Source organism: Hyla sarda, chromosome 3, assembly GCF_029499605.1.
Source record: "Hyla sarda isolate aHylSar1 chromosome 3, aHylSar1.hap1, whole genome shotgun sequence".
NCBI lineage: Eukaryota > Metazoa > Chordata > Amphibia > Anura > Hylidae > Hyla > Hyla sarda.
In genome coordinates, this window is record NC_079191.1 from 432,759,178 (window position 1) to 432,774,411 (window position 15,234).

The window sequence follows — 15,234 nt, forward strand, 5'->3', positions numbered from 1 at the left end:
CAACGGCTCAACCTCTCTGGCTGCTGAAGATAGGCGCGGTACAAGGGAGTAGACAGAAGCAAGGTCGGACGTAGCAGAAGGTCGGGGCAGGCAGCAAGGATCGTAGTCAGGGGCAACGGCAGAAGGTCTGGAATCACAGGCAAGGAACACACAAGGAACGCTTTCACTGGCACTAGGGCAACAAGATCCGGCGAGGGAGTGAAGGGGAAGTGAGGTGATATAGGGAAGTGCACAGGTGTAAACACTAATTGGAACCACTGCACCAATCAGCGGTGCAGTGGCCCTTTAAATCGCAAAGACCCGGCGCGCGCGCGCCCTAGGGAGCGGGGCCGCGCGCGCCGGGACAGAACTGACGGGGAGCGAGTCAGGTACGGGAGCCGGGGTGCGCATCGCGAGCGGGCGCTACCCGTATCGCGAATCGCATCCCGGCCGGAGGTGGTAACGCAGCGCCCCGGGTCCGTGGAACCGACCGGGGCGCTGCAGTGAGGGAAGTGTAGCGAGCGCTCCGGGGAGGAGCGGGGACCCGGAGCGCTCGGCGTAACAGTTTTATAGCCGTATGGCTGTTTTTCTGGATGCAGATCGTTCATGAATATTCATGAGATGGCGTAATTAGAATATGTAAAACCCCGAAGATTTTTTATTTATTTTTTATTTAATTAATTTATTTATTTTTTCAGCTCTGCTGTATTTAACAGGCAGAAAATTCTTCCTCAGGGTGTAGAAGTGCGTCGGGCCTGCCCCCACAATCACCCATCCTCGAGAAGATGGTGAGATCCGGTGCCAAGTCTCCTGCCGTGTCACCTGCACCACCCTGGATCTGACGACTTTTCACATCATCATCTTCCCCGCTGAATTACAGGGCTGTAAATATATACAGTAAACAGGATGTAATTAGGGAATATTATCATCTATGGGGCCTGGAGATGATGAGTCTCATTTGCATATGAAATGAGGATTAGCATCTGGAATGATCCAGAATTAGTGTGTGTGTGTTTTTTTTTTTTTTTGTCTTGTCCTAAAATTTCTGTAATGTGTTTTATAATTCTCTAAAATATTAATTATTCAATTGCTTTTCGTTTGTATTCATTTGTTCTCAGCGATTGTCCACCAACATTTGGTGCTGATGACTTTCTTGCTCTGTTTTGTCTGATTTCCTGCATCAGACTGAATTATAAAATTTTATCCACCTTTAGCCACCACTAGGGGGAGCATAAGAGCTTACTGCAGTCAATTTTATAATTGAGTTCAATGCTTTTGCTGAATTCAGTAAACTTCTAAACTCCCTCTAGTGGTGGATAAAGGCAGATAAAATTTTATAATGCAACTTTAAAGGGTTTATGCAACTAATAACACTTATTCCCTAGCCACAGGATAGGTGACTGATTGCAGTCCCTCCCACCCCATGGGACAACTCCCCGTGATCTTTAGAACGTCTGTTACCTCTGAGCACTCCGGCTTCCACCTTTCGAGACAATCTGGTATCGGCAGTGACAGCCCGCTGAGCCCATGAGGTGGGACACTACTGCGCCCAATGATTGGCTGAGCTGTCCATCATTGCCTAGACTAGTACGTCTCGGAAAGTGAGGGCCAGAGCCCTCAGAGGTTTAAAGCAAGCCCCATTCTGAGATTACGAGGGTCCCAGTGGTTGGACCCCCTGTGATCAGACACTTTTCATCTTTAAGTAGATGCTAAGGATTTAGAGCTGTGTTTCAGAGCTCAGAGATGTGTTTCATGAGTCAAAAACAAATTTCGGGTTCCTTAGAGGGGTACTCTGCTACCCCAGCATTCTGAACATTTTGTTCCGAATGCTCAGAGCTGGCTGTAGGGTTGTGAAATCACAGCCACACCCCTCATGATGTGACGTCACGCCTCCTCAATGCAAGTCTATGGGAGGGGACGTGGTGTGCTGTCATGAGGGGGGCGTAGCAGTGGCGTCCCGACCCCACCGCCCGCACCCAGCGTTCTAAATGAATGCCAGATGCTGCACAGAGATCACGGGGTTCTCAGCGGTGGGACCCCCGCAATCAGACATCTTATTTCCTATCCTTTGGATAAGATGTCTAGGGGCGGAGTACCCCTTTAACGGAAAAAATGGTTGATATTCATTTTGACCCATTCTAACTATTGACAAATATTTACTGTATGCCATAATGCTTAGAAGGGAGTATATAGCCGGCTCAGGATCTGAACCTGCTCCATATATGATACATGCTGGTTGTATTATACAGTTCACAGCTGACTCCTACTGCAAAAGTGATGGCTATTGCCAGCAGTTGGGACCAGAGAAAACTCTTTTTGCCAGCAGTGGGGACACCAATTGCCTGCAGTCAGGACACCTATTACCAGCAGTCAGGACACCTATTGCCAGCAGTGGGGACACCAATTGCCTGCAGTCAGGACACTTATTGCCAGCAGTCAGGACACCTATTGCCAGCAGACAGGATACCTATTGCCAGCAGTCAGGACACTTATTGCCAGCAGTCAGGACACCTATTGCCAGCAATCAGGGCACCTATTGCCAGCAGACAGGACACCTATTACCAGCAGTCAGGACACCTATTGCCAGCAGTGGGGACACCTATTGCCTGCAGTCAGGACACCTATTGCCAGCAGTCAGGACACCTATTGCCAGCAGTCAGGGCACCTATTGCCAGCAGTCAGGGCACCTATTGCCAGCAGTCAGGGCACCTATTGCCAGCACTCAGGGCACCTATTGCCAGCAGTCAGGGCACCTATTGCCAGCAGTCGGGGCACCTATTGCCAGCAGTCGGGGCACCTATTGCCAGCAGTCGGGGCACCTATTGCCAGCAGTCGGGGCACCTATTGCCAGCAGTCGGGGCACCTATTGCCAGCAGTCGGGGCACCTATTGCCAGCAGTCGGGGCACCTATTGCCAGCAGTCGGGGCACCTATTGCCTGCAGTTGAGACTAGACAAAACACCTTTTGTCAACTGTCCAGACATGAGATAACTCTGATCCTGACTGTTTAACCCCTAATCAACTGCAAGTGTGGACTGCCTGCTTAGCCAATCACTAGCTGCAGCAGGGACCTGTCTTGGCCAGTGATTGGCTGAGCCAGCAGGTCCTGCACCAAGCAGGAAGAAGAGAGAAGATTGGTGAATCAGATGGAGGTGAACAGGAGCTGGGTGAGTATGGGTTTCTTTTCTATTTCTTCCCATCCCCAGCAGGATATTAAAGGTGTAATTCAGGATTAGAAAAACAGAGCTAATTTCTTCCAAAAACAGCACTACCCCTGTCCTTCTGTTGTATGTGGCATTAGAAATGAGCTCTATTCACTTCAATGGGATTGAGCTGCAATACCGCACACAACCTGAGGACAGGTGTGGCACTGTTTTTGGAAGATATCAGCTGTTTCACTTATCCTGATAACCCCTTTAACTATACATAAAGCAGCGACATATAACACAGTACAGTGCGCAGAACTTAAATACCAATAAATGAAAAGAAATAAAATAAAACATACTAACAACTTGTACCAGCGCAGATGATGTTTGCTCTACAAGTCATTTTCGGTAGTTGAACATTTTAATGTTGGAGCCAAATTAGCGCGTAATGACGGTCGCTCTGGAAACTCGCTGTAAAAAATGTAACAAACACTCAAATTGTTCTGGTCTGAAAATGTACTAAAAAAAACAACAAAAAAATATATAATTATATTTCAGTTTTAATGTATGTAACATATCATCTGTGAAAAGTACTTATTACATTTTTCTTTTATAAAAAAAATTTTAATAAAGTTTTCTTTTCTTTGAATCTGAAAAATAAATTTTTGTGGTTTTAAGATGCATTTTCAAAATGATTTTGGATATACATATCATCATTACTTCTACATATTATTACATTTACAGTCTTAACTGGGCACTGTACTTAAAAAAAAAAAAAAAAACTTTTAAAATATTGTAGAGTAGTGAGACTGTTGAGACCCAATTAGCTCCTAGCAGGCTATAACTACCCCTCCCCCTTATTACAATAATTAATTAAATAATAACTGACATAACAACAATTCAACTTTTCCGTGGGTGGGGATCGGCCACAGCTTTATTTATAAAGTTACTTATATAAATAACAATTTAACTGTAACAAAGACACCGATTGGCTTCTTACCAATCCGAGAGGTGCTGCCACACCGTCCTGTGTGGAGGTCTACCCCGTGTTGATCCCGCTTTCACCGTCTTCTTACCGCCATGGAGGAGACCAGCTAGCCCTACACTGGGCTCCGACCCCCACCCAAGAGATACTGGATAGCCAACACCTGGAGCCACCTCAGCCCCCCGGACACACCCAAAACATTTCCTCTCCAGGAAATCCGCCCAACACATTTCCTCTCCAGGAAATCCGCCCAACACATTTCCTCTCCAGGAAATCCGCCCAATACATTTCCTCTCCAGGAAAACCGAGGTACCTGCCGCCAGGACCTATTTCTTTTATTTATTTGTATTCATTCATTTTATTTATAAATTATTATTATTTTTTTTAATAACTCTTGTGCGAACTCATCTCTCAGACTCGCCCATACACCGAAGAGAGCCGCAGCACTCGCACCACCTTGCGGAAAACTGCTCGCAAAACATAACACATATGGGAAACATCAAACTGGGCGAAAATAGCAACGCAACATGCAGATCGCCAGCGCCCCACGCGCTGTGCTACCCTCTCCGGAAACCAAGCCATCTCTGCCGGCCCCGATACAAAAGAGGGCGAATCTCAAACTCACAACACCCCATCCTATCAAAGAAAAGCAAAACCCAAAACAGACAAAAAACTCGAAACTGAATAATCGGGGGCGGGGAGCAAAAAAGAAAAAAAGGGGGGGGGGGGCGCCCCACAGCCGCCCAGTCAAGCAATAGGACAACAACCCGAAAAAGCAGTCATTCGCTGACCCCCATGCAGCACAAGCTGCGTAACCTGGATCGCCGAAGCAGTCTCGGACAAAAAAGGGGCCCTTTTATTTTAAATTATTTTTTTTGTAATTTTTTTTCTTTATACATATATATATATATATATATATATATATTTATTTATTTTATTTTTTTTACTGTTTGGCAAAATGCACAAAATAGGCACCCAAAAAACAGACACCCCAGTCCCAGTTGAGGAGAAAGGAAGTGCCCCATCCACATAGCCCCGAAAAAAGCCAGCGCAAACCTCGGATGAGCAAAACGACGCAAAAGCGACAACCAAAAATCCGACCCGCCGCTGCCACCAAGTGACCCAAAGCTGATAGGAAAAACCGGTCGCCGACAGCAAGGCCACCCACTCGCGGGCCCAGCCCCTAGGTATACATCAACATCCCACCAACCGCAAAGTAGAAAAGAAAAAATTACCCCCCGCCATGCGCCACGGAGAACACAGCCCAAATCTCGAACCTCCTTGGAGAGGTGACACAGCAGTTAACTTCCGTCATCACATCCTATGAAAACGAAATAGGAATAAACATCAGAGCCCGGAAGGTTACTACAAAGGGCATTCCAGGTACGAAAAACAAATCCCATATTCACAGACACATTTGGAACCTCCAGGACCCACCTCCACTGTAGACATCCCGGCCTCCACACCACCAACCACTCGCAAACGCCTTACCGTGAGTGTTACCAGGTCGCAGGAGCCACTAAAGCGGACCAAGAAATACACACCACACTCCACGATGACCCACGGGCCAGCCACACAAGCAAACCTTCCGACTCTGCCCGAGGGAGCAACCTCCGGAACCACTGCCAGAGAAAAACGGGACAAAGCATCAACACCCAATACCGACCCCAGGGAGCACAGCCCCAAAATAAATCGTAACTCCAAACAGCGAAGCACTAGGTGCAACAAGCCGAGCACAGGAAGAAATCCGCAAGAGTAATATCAGTGACAACTCCCCGAATGTCAGACCGACAACACGCCCCACGATCACTCAAATCACACCCCAGAAAAGAAGATAAGTAACACCAAATTAGAGCGCTACCAAGCACAGGGGCCAAGCCAACCCACATAGTATCGTTAAAAGTCCAGAACATGAGCTGCCGAAGCAAGCACCCAAAGTCCCACAACCAATACCAAGGCAAAAGCGCAAACAAAACCCAAGAATGGCAGAAACCCACTGACTACCAAGACCCAGGGCTAAACCACCCAGCAGCACCATTGGGAAACCAAACCACACCAACAACCAACCAAACCGGCCACATCCGGAAACAGAGCGAGCTCCCCGTGAGCTGCAAAGGGGGACAGAAAGCAGGCCTGTCCACTGCACGACACATGAAAAAACCCCAACCAGCCGAAACGTCAGCCCTTAGCGCACCCGGGGCACATATGCGGGGGCACAGATACCACACACCCTCGGCGGCCAGAGACAACCTGCAGGAAAAAACTCTGCCCGGAACCATATTACACGTGGAACAATCAGGAAACCAGCAAGGACCGTAACCAGGGCACCTAGCGAGCCCCGAAGAAACCAAAACAGAGAAAACGCAATCACACCCTGACCACAGGAAAGCAGCAGACCAACGCCAACGCGGCATGCGGAACCCATGCTAATCTACTCAGTATTGTTCCAATTTTAACATATGTGCTGCCGAAGCGAGCACCAAATATGGAACGCTTCACAATTTGCGTGTCAGCCTTGCAACAACAAACCACACCCCCACAAGCGTAGAGCACAGGAGAATCACCCTCCGGAATACCACCACGAACAGAAGAACTCACAAGGCAAGGCAAACAGAGACTCAAGCGAACCTACCCCCGGAGACTCAAGCGAAACCTACCCACCGAACACATCAGCTAAAGCACCCAAAACGACATACAGAAGTCCCATGCCTACCAAAGATTGGGAAAATACGGAGAGATAAACCAAACAAAAGGGGGAGAAAACCAAAAGAAACAAAACCGTAACTGGGCGGCACCCACCGAATCAGGATAAGGAACAAGCCTCAGGAGCCAAGTCCGCCAAACCCCGGCCACCCAGAGAGTAAGGCCAAAAGAGCACTCACCCAAGCGCGCACCGCAGAAAACGATACCCTACCAAAGCACCCTGCCAAGAAGAGACGTACCCAACTCCCAACCAGAGACCAAACTCAACATACACACAGAAACAAAAGGATGAACACTGCACAGAACGCAGCCATAAGCACACTAACCGGGGAAGGGGCCAAGCCCCGCATCAGAACACTCACCAATTCCAGAAGATGGAGAAGCCAACAGATGGAAGAACCACTTCACCACCGCCGCAGGCGTGGGACAAGGCACGCTGGAGACCGCCGGGTCGCAGGCACTCCGCCACCACACTCACTACCCCTCCAGAGAGGGGAGGTGCCAGTGTGGGCGGGGTGAGGAGCTGGGTAAATGAGAGGGGACGATATGAGAGCTCAAATAGTTTGCGCCGTAATCCAAAGTAGTCCGCAGTACCCTTGCCGTTTTCTCAGATTTTTTTTTTTATTTATTAATTTTTTTTTGAACGCCGTTTATTAATACATACGGTAGAAAAATTGATCGAATATGCTAAACAGAACTGTCATATGTGTATTAAATTACCAATATTATTTATTATGTATTTCACGTGTATAGTGAAATTTTATATTTATTTATTTATTTTAATTTCAATTTTTTTTATTTGATTTATTCATTTATTTATATTTGTGTGTACACCATAGATGGAACACTTCAAACGACAACATATTGTTATACCCCAGACATGCACGCATGCGGAGATACCACATATGTGCATGTCTGCAACACACAGAATTTTTTTTTTCAGTTATACATATATACATGCACACATACATACATACACACACATGCACACAAACATACAGACATACACATATACACACTATTATTTATTTATTTATTCATTTTATTTTATTTTATTATTTATTTATTTTTTTATATAAATTTATTTTTATTTATTTATTTATTTATTTTTTGGGATGGGGAAAAGGGGGCAAACCAAACTTTTATTATTGAAGGGTTAAATGACCTTTATTGACTTAACTTTTTTTTTTTTGCAATGTTATAGCTCCATAGGAGCCATAACCCTGCACACGCTGCTCCTAACACTGATCACTTGCCATGTATTAACATGGCAATGATCGGTGTTATCAACGATTGATTGCTCAAGCCTGAATTTCAGGCTTGGAGCAATCAATCAACGAGCGGACGCGCAGGAGGCAGGTAAGTGACCCTCCTGCTGCGTCCTAGCTGACCGGGACAACGCGATTAGATGGCGATTGTCCCGGTCAGCCCGACTGAGCAGCCGGGATGCTTGGAATTACACCTTCAGACACAGCGATGAACTTAGATCGCCGCGTCTAAAGATGCAATGCCGGACATCTGCCCGATCGGCGATGTCCGGCGTAGCATGGGTCCCAGTTGCTAAGAGCAACTGGGACCCACGGATATAATGCGCGCTCACCTTGTGAGCACGCATTATATCTGAAAGAGCGCAAATGGACGTTAATAGGCGCCCATTTGCGCATAGGGAGTTAAAACAACAGCAGCCCCCCAGGGGCTGCTGCCTCCAGAGCCAGAGGGGAACAGGGGGAGGGGGGGGGGGGGGAGAGACGGAGGGGACCGCAAAAAGGAAAAGGAGACGGAGGGCATAAGGAGGGGGACAAGGAAAACGGCAGAGCATGCTCATAAGGAGCACGCCCTGAGGGAGGGATACAGGCACAGGCAGGGGAGAGGGCTTTGGCCCCGGACAGGGAAGAGAGCAAAAGGAACGGGCGGGACAGGGCTCACAGGGGCCATAGTGGGTAGGAGAGCGGGACTGTGAGAGGTCCGCCAGCCTCCCAAACCCGCCCTGGGTGCAACAGGAGGGGAGGCCAGCTCAGCCACAAGGGAGCATGCCAGCCCTCACCCTCCTGCTCCATCCGGGCCATAAATAAGGGGCAGACACTCACCAACCGGCAGCCAAAACTCCGGGTCCTGGGCAGATTGAAGGGGGAAGGGAGGCACTGAAAGGTTCTCTGTCTACTCAGTACCCCTGGTACTAGGTCCAATTTGGCTTAAGGCTTGTACTGGCCAGGAGAGCGTCTTGTCAGGTGTGGAAAAAATACATGCACACAGGATACCCTCTAAGTACGCTCTGTTTTACTATTTGCCAACGTTCATATATATATATATACCATGTTGCTTAATAGTTACAAGTCAGCAGAACCCAAATACAGGATGTACGTGCACAACAGTTAGGAATCAGCAGTTGAGAAAACGAGAAGTACGGTACGAGCCTTGCGGTTACAAAAGGCAGAATCAAGATATATCATACAGTATTACAGAATTAAGATATACATCATACAAGATTACAGATCTGTATTATTCTATCAAGACCCTTGTATCCTTCAGGCACCACAGCTATAAATACCCAGGGGAGGGCCCCTGAAAGCCCGGGGAAACTAATAAACCCCTGATTGGTGCACTCCTTCCCCCCACCCATGGGACATACCACTATAGTTACCAACAAGTTTTACAGGCGGGGGAGGGGGCTAAAAACCTTGCCTGTATATTTCTTAACCCCTTAACTGCTCACCAGTCAGGGGGCAAGCTAGTTATGCACAGCTTGCCCCTCCATTTCCTGCTGCTTCCTGCCTCCAGCTGCTCAACACTACAACTCCCAGAATGCTAAGCAGCAGGTATCATGGTCTAGACTGTGAATGGGAGACCAACAACAATGCTCAGAACTGTGTTTCCCAACCAGGGTGCCTCCAGCTGTGGCAAAACTACAACTCCCAGCATGCTAAGCAGCAGGTATCATGGTCTGGACAGTGGATGGGAGACCAACAGCAATGCTCAGAGCAGTGTTTCCCAACCGGGGTGCCTCCAGCTGTTTAAAAACTACAACACCCAGCATGCTAAGCAGCAGGTATCATGGTCTGGACAGTGGATGGGAGACCAACAGCAATGCTCAGAGCAGTGTTTCCCAACCAGGATGCCTCCAGCTGTTTCAAAACTACAACTCCCAGCATGCTAAGCAGCAGGTATCATGGTCTAGCATGCTGGGAGTTGTAGTTTTGCAACAGCTGGGGGCACTTTGGTCTTGAAAACACTGGGCTAGACGGTAGAAAATTCCTCCCTTGCTGTATAATGAGGTGGGGTGTAATTCTATCTAGAAGTAAAAAAAATAAATAAAAAAAAAGAACCCTGATAATAAATGTTTGTTAAAGGGGTATTCCAGGAAAAAAAACACTTTTTTTTTATATATCAACTGGCTCCAGAAAGCTAAACAGATTTGTAAATTACTTATATTAAAAAAAAGCTTAATCTTTCCAATATTTATCAGCTGCTGAAGTTGAGTTGTTCTTTTCTGTCTGGCAACAGTGCTCTCTGCTGACACCTCTGCTTGTCTCGGGAACTGCACAGAGTAGAAGAGGTTTGCTATGGGGATTTGCTTCTACTCTGGACAGTTCCCGAGACACGTTTCCTCAGAGAGCACTTAGACAGAAAAGAACAACTCAACTTCAGCAGCTCATAAGTACTGAAAAGATTAAGATTTTTTTCATAGAAGTAATTTACAAATCTGTTTAACTTTCTGGAGCCAGTTGATATATAAGAAATGTATTTTTTCCTGGATAACCCCTTTAATAATTTAAATCATTCAACAGTATCAATTATGTATTTTTTATTTAAATTTGAAAAAATCCTTTAAAGAAAAAAAAAACAAAAAAAACAGTGTTTCCCAACCAGTGTGCCTCCAGCTGTTACAAAACTACAACTCCCAGTATGCCCCGAGAGTCAAAGTTGTAATTTTGCAACAGCTGGAGGCACACAGTTTGGAAAACACTGTTGTAGCGATATGTAAACAGTATTGATTGGTTGGAGTCTGAGTGTTCAGACCTCCGACCAATCACTTGAATTTCTCCCCAAGTCTGTGCCATGTGACCGAGACAAACTTACAATGTAAGTCTATGGGACTGTCTCAGTCATCAGGACGGAGAGCAGGGAGAGGAGCCCTCAGTCATGCGCTTCTCTCTCTCTCTGCCCGTTTTAGTAATTGGTCGGACCGTTCAAAACTTTTGACACGTCTCCAGAACATAGTAAAAGTTTTTTAAAGTGACAGGAACACTTTATAATTGGTGAGGACTGAAAACACTACAAGGCTGGAATTCCACTTGTTTGTTTTGTTGTTGTTGAAAAAACACCAAGAAAAACGCCAATTCTGCCGCATGGCGTCTTTTCGGCCAAAAAATGCTCCGGCCAGATGTTAGCTGTAAATCAATGAGAAATTGCTAAATTCTTTTTCCACTTTATGTTTTTCAGTTTGGCTTTTTATTTTTTATTTTTTTTTAACTTTTTTCTGTTTTTCCACTCTTTTGTTGCGTTTTTAAGCTCCTTGGGGGTTTTGCAAAATCGCAGCATGAGGAGCCTATGGCTTTTTTTCCCCCTGAAATCGTGGCGTTTTACTCCCATAGAAGTCTGTGGGAGTAAAAAAAGCCAAGAAGAACGACATGTGGGTTTTAACCTTGGCGTTTTTGCAGGCGGTTTTTATTCTTTTTCCAAAAAAGTTATGAAGGAACCTTTTTTAATAAAATTTCGTAGGGTACCAATAAATACATTTTATTTAAAAACAAAAAACATACAGTAGTGATGGAAAAAATTGTATCTATCAAAATGTATCTTTTAAAAAAAATTTTTTATACATTTTTCAAAACAGGGATCAATTTATGTGGGCGTGCAGGGCGCTAAAAATGTAGCCGACAAGAATAAAAATGTATTGTGTGTGTTTTTCACTTTTTTTTCTTTATTTTTAATTTTTTTTAGATAGTACTACTGGAACACACTGTTCCATGATGGGAGTAGTAGTACCTGTACTTCTGACACCCGTAGTGATCCTCCTGTACATTGTATAGATGCGGCCGGCCGCTCTTCTTTGGTCCCACTGTAGTATGAGTGTGTTCCATGCTGAGAGTATTAGTACTACCTAAAAAATATTAAAAAGATATATAAAAAAAGTGAAAAACACACACACACACACACACTACATTTTTAGAATTGTTGCCCACATAAATTGATATCTGTTTAAAAATTTCTAAAAATTTTGTTATAAAAAAGATGATAAACCCGGCAAGAGGATGATAATCTGAGATTTGTTACATCATACAACAATCAGTGGAACCGGATACGTGGACTCCTAGGTAAACATTGGGGCATACTTGCATCGGATCCCAAGATTGGGAATTTGATTACACCTACTCCAGTTTTGACTGCGAGACGGGCTCGCAATTTGAAGGATACCCTCATGAAAAGCCATTTCTCCAAATTTCCGCAGAAGCAAAGTCAATATGTGGGCTCGTTTCCATGTGGCGAGTGATCGATATGTCAGTTTATGGAGCCGACAAAAGAATTCCTTAACCCAGGTGATGAATCTCGGCATAAACTTCGTCAGTACATCAACTGTAAGTCACGAAATGTTGTGTATGCTATCCTTTGTTCCTGTCAACAGGTGTACATCGGGCAGACAACACAGGAGTTACGTAAGCGAATTCAGAAACACTTGTCAACAATCTCCTTGGCTGAGAGGGACTTTGGAAGAGACAGGACATTAACATCGGTGGCAGCACATTTTCGAAAGAGACATCAAGGTCTCGTGACTTGAGGGTTGTTGGGTTGGAAAGACTGTCATGTGGCATACGTGGTGGCGACATAACGAACCGACTGCTCCAACGTGAGTCCAAGTGGATCTTTGATCTGAACACTGTTGCGCCACACGGTCTAAATGAGGAGCTAACATTTACTGTTTTTTTGGGATAAATTACTTTATATATATAAAATTATAATTTTAATTTAAAAAAAATAAAAAAAATTATAATTAATTTATTTTTTTATTTTATTTTTTTCTCCTCCTCTTTACACTTCATGGCCACTTGTCCCCAGTGGCACACTTGTTAATTTAGTACTCACACATTTCACATTTTTACTTTCACTTATTCACACATTATTATACATCACATACCCATGGGTCTACACATTATACACAGTGTCACCTTTTACATTACTCTTTAGCACGTTTTCATCACATTGTTTTCATACATAATATATCTCAATATTATTTTATTTACAATATCCTTTAATTTTTTTATTTATTTTTTTTCTTCTCACTGTTTGCTGGGTGTTATGTGGTTTGGTTTGTAGTTTACATTTATTTATTTAATTTTTTTCATTTAATATTATTATTTTCTTTATAATTTATTTATTTTTTATAATATTATTGTTTTTTGCTCCATTAGAACTCCGCCTACAACTCATGCTGCGATAACAGTGTTTGCCTGGATATTTGGGGAGGAATGTTTGGATAAAGTTTGGATCTGTACGATGACCGGGCTCTACTAAGAAGCCCCTCCACATAATAAGGAGAATTGGAGAGATCAACAATGGGATATGCTGGACTCTGACCTTGATTGGGGGGACAAGCCATCGACACTCACCTGGAACAAGGGATGTCATTGGGACTCATTTGGTCCATGGGACTTTTTTGATACTTACCTGGTCTATGGATCATCTTTATATTTGGGGCTAGGCATCTACCCGTTTAGGGTTGGATACTAGCCCTCTGGGATTGTGAGGTCCAATTTTCACAAGGACCCATATATATCCACATAATTAATTGGTTAATATCATTGAATATTGTTCATGTTATAGGTGCGACTTATTGACGCACCTTGGGGATGCATCCTCTATTCTTATTATTTGGTAAATATATTCGGTTTGTGCTGTGGAGTGGGGGGGTTTGTTTTCTCCCTATAATGTACGGGCTATTGTCCGGCTATTTTTCTGCACCCTGATTGTTGTCCTCCTATGTGTCACTCATCTGACTTGAACTCGTGACCCATTGGGCATCCAGCATTGGAGCGTGGTGCTGAGACCTGGCACACATGCTCGGTGCTGGGAGTGAGATAACTTTCTTCTCTCTTGCAGTCTACGTCCGTGCAGTCTAGTGACTGCGCCGGCGCAGACATCGGGTATGATGCGGCCACTCCTGATGCGCCTTGCTTTATTTCTTGCATATGCGCAGTGGGCTATTTTGTGCGCACACGTGATTATGACAGAGGTCTGCCACACTTCCGGCAGCCCTCACTCTCTTTGATCCGCCCCATTTCCGGCGGAAGACTTGCACACGATGTGGGGAGGAACAAACACACACCATGCTGGGTATGTACATTTAATTTAAGCGTGACTATAGGTGATATTTAATTGGGATTGGACATAAAAAGCATTGAGGGGGAGCAGGTGATCACTCCTGAGGAAGCCGCCGTAGTGGGTGGCGGAACACGTGGAGCAAGCTGTCCCCCTATCTCGCGGTGGAAACTGTCCTATGCCTGTGCACCCTTATATGTTTTCTATGGGTCCAATTTCTGGCATATATTTTTTCAGTTATTTTCTTTATTTAATACTACACATTTCTTCTTTGGTTAGGAGTATAGGCTTGTTATATATACATATTTTCCGGTGCCTTCAGCACTCTGGCGTTATGTTGTTAAGTATATAGTGGCACTGTATTAATTATTGTCCAGGATCATTATTTAAATATTATATATATATATATATATATATATATATATATATATATACACTTTCTCTTTTGGTCACATTCTTGGTATATTTTTTGTGTGAGGGCATTGCTTATATTATATTTATTTGCTATGCATATTGCTGTATACATTCTTTGTGGACTTGGCAGGGTTTATTTGTATTGATCTTGTGGATAGTTTTCCACCGATACGCTATTTAGCGTCGGTTAGGGGGTTGAGGTAGGGTTACATCCCTTCTCTCTGTACATTTATTTGTGTGTTTTTAAGTGTTTTTAAGACGGTCTCTCCCTTTGTGGTTTTTCTAATAAAGTAATATTTATATTTATTTGTACATATGGTGGTGTGCATCTTTTGTGGTTGCCAGTCTTTTTCTTCTTTTTTCAATTGTGTAATGTTTGGGCAACCTCCTTGCACCCACGTTCATTATTTCAGCGGTGCCCTTCGCTTTCTTTAGTGCAGTTGGATTGGTTGGTACCATTGGAGTGTTCATGAATAAATTTTTTCCATTACTACTGCATCCTATTTTATTTTTTTTTTACTCAACAAATTTTGAAAAAACGTCAAAGGGGCTAAAAATGCAATTTCTACTCAAAGGCAAAAAACGGCATAAAAAACGCAAGAAAATCCGCAAAACACAGGAAGATGCTATGGCGTTTTTTCTGGCGTTTTTTTTTTTTGCGTTTTTTTGGGCCACAAAAAAAACAAGCAGAAAC

At 44.4% G+C, this 15,234-nt stretch overlaps 1 long non-coding RNA gene across 1 annotated transcript; it reads right to left on the bottom strand.

The window, feature by feature from the left end:
* Window positions 1-729: 729 nt before the first annotated feature.
* On the bottom strand, window positions 730-11,903 carry LOC130363139 (uncharacterized). Its single transcript, XR_008891737.1, has 3 exons — window positions 11,799-11,903; window positions 3,484-3,643; window positions 730-861 (listed from the first exon to the last, which is right to left on the bottom strand). It is a non-coding gene; the product is annotated as an uncharacterized LOC130363139 (long non-coding RNA).
* Window positions 11,904-15,234: the final 3,331 nt, after the last annotated feature.